This window comes from Sorex araneus, chromosome X (assembly GCF_027595985.1).
Source record: "Sorex araneus isolate mSorAra2 chromosome X, mSorAra2.pri, whole genome shotgun sequence".
Taxonomy (NCBI): Eukaryota; Metazoa; Chordata; class Mammalia; order Eulipotyphla; family Soricidae; genus Sorex; species Sorex araneus.
Window position 1 is genome coordinate 214,736,105 of NC_073313.1, and position 2,519 is coordinate 214,738,623.

Consider the following 2,519-nt stretch of genomic DNA (forward strand, 5'->3'; position numbering starts at 1 on the left):
GGTTTTATTTGCATAACACCAAAGTGTGAGTCAGTTGGCTCATTGCATTTTGCATACATTGTGCATAATGAATACTAAAGTGAAGATTATCTTTTCATGAAGCAAAACTGAAAACACATTTCTCTGCCAGATCTGCTCTAATGAAAAACAAAGAAACTTAAAATGTTGAGTGGTATATAGTAATCTTTACAATCCAATCTTCACGGCAATGAGAGATTTTTGTTACATGTTCTTCATCATTATTTAAGTTATATCATTATCTCAAAAAATAAGATGAAAGAAACACTGCATAAATTCAACTTAATCTTAGTATGAGGTGCAATATTTGTGTATATATCTTTGTGCAACCATGCGTATTCTATGGTTTTCATGTGGTTATACACTTAACTAAAATATGCTATATCATATATGATATATGATATTATATATCATAATAATTCTGATTCATTCTTAGATGTAGAAAATATGTCATAAAGAAAAAATTAATCTCAAATCTTTGTAGCATTAGCACTTTTTTTTTCAGGAAGAATCAGATAGGAGTAAATAGTGTTGTGAGCCTTAGTCACTCAGACATTAATCATGATTCATGCAAACTCCAATCATCATGTTCAATCTGCACTCTCTATAGAGGAACGGGTAAGGATTATCCAACCTAGCAATCTAACACAATTTTTAAAAAACATACAATCTTTTTATACTGAATTCTTTCTGGTACTCCTGAACTTGGTGTCCTGTTTTCACAATTCTAAGTTTATGTTTTTGTGTCTATGAGTGTATATATATATCTCTCATTATGCAGAATTGAATTGCATTATGGCTCTAAAAAATTTGAGAGGACATTGTATTACAATTAAATACCATAAAACAAAAAAAAATGTACCCGGATGTCTTTCAAATGCCCACTTTGTAAAGAAACCTAGCCTGCTACGTATTTTTTTTTTTTAGAATCACTCACTGTTGTTTTGTTTTGTTCTAATTTCTCTCTGCAGACTAGCTTGTTTATAGCCTTGCATCCAGCTCAAGCATCTCACAGAATCTAAGTCTTTCGCAGGAAAGGAACATAAACATCTTTAAACAGGGCCCAAAGCATAGTTCTAGCAAAGTGTGAAGTTTGGTGTCTATAAGTTTCAAAGTTTCTGGCACATATGCGGGTAACTATAAGTAGAATAACAGTTCCTCAAAAATATCCATTTGTCAGGAAACTATCAATAAGTTGCTTTGCATGACACTTTTGTTGTCATTTTAAATATGAGATTAAGAACCTTGAGGTGGGGAAATTATCCGGAATTATCAAAGTGGGTTTAATCTAATTACATGGGTCCTTAAAATCTGAGAAGGTTACACAGGCTGTGATCAGAAAAAAGAAAATGTGATAAAAACAAACTCAAAGAGATGCTTTAAAGGCAGAGGCAGGGGCATAAGGCAAGGAATATGGAGGCCTATAGAAACTGAAAAAGAATGAAATTCTCTGTCTTCAGGAAGGAATGCAGCCCTGCCAATACCTTGATTTTTAACCTAGCGAGATTTGTATTTGATTTCTGATTCACAGAATTGTAGAAAATAAGCCTGTGCTGTTTTAAACCACACAGATTTGCGGTGATTTATAGCAGCAACACAAAATCAATACACAGGTTTTCTCCAGATTTTTTTATTCTGTTGGACATCTCACTGGAATTGCTAAGTGAAAGAGGAGGTGCAAGGGAACTAAACACCTCTGCTTCTTTTTTTTGTTTTTGTTTTTTTTTTCTTTTTGGGTCACACCTGGCAATGCACAAGGGTTACTTCTGGCTCTGCACTCAGGAATCACCCCTGGCAGTGCTCAGAGGACCATATGGGATGCTGGGAATCGAACCCGGGTCAGCCACATGCAAGGCAAATGCCCTACCCACTGTACTATTGCTCCAGCCTCTAAACACCTCTGCTTCTTGACCATTTTACCAAAAATCTTTGTAGTAAGAACATAAGAAAAGAGGATGAATGGAAGGATGGAAAGACTGGGGGTGGGATGAGAGAAGAAAAACTCTTCCAGTTTCAAGGTTTTGTTTTAGTTTTAGCTTTTGTCTCATAGAATTAAAACCTATCAAATCTTGTTCACTCTTTGGAGAGTCTTAGTCTGGCATGTCAACAGGGTGTTCTTTACAATAGTAGTTTCGTTGCTGGCAGAATATTATAAACTTGTGTTCACAAGACACATACAGGTTTGAATACATAGTTCCTGAATAAGTATAATTAAACGGATTCTCTTGGGGCTGGAGTGATAGCACAGTTGGTAGGGCGTTTGCCTTGCACACAGCCGACTCGGGTTTGAATCCCAGCATCCCATATGGTCCCCTGAGCACCACCAGGAGTAATTCCTGAGTGCAGAGCCAGGAGCAACCCCTGTGCATTGCCAGGTGTGACCCAAAAAGAAAAAGAAAAAAACTAAAAAGAATATTAAACGGATTCTCAATTTCTTTCCTGTTATCATATTAAAACGCACAAAATTTTGCTTTGCAAAGTTGTCAGCTTTGGTAAAATGG

The 2,519-nt window shown here is 35.9% G+C and overlaps 1 non-coding gene across 1 annotated transcript; it reads right to left on the bottom strand.

Moving 5' to 3' along the window:
* Positions 1-528: 528 nt before the first annotated feature.
* Positions 529-659, bottom strand: LOC129400590 (U8 small nucleolar RNA). The gene has a single exon (XR_008627801.1). It is a non-coding gene; the product is annotated as a U8 small nucleolar RNA (small nucleolar RNA).
* Positions 660-2,519: the final 1,860 nt, after the last annotated feature.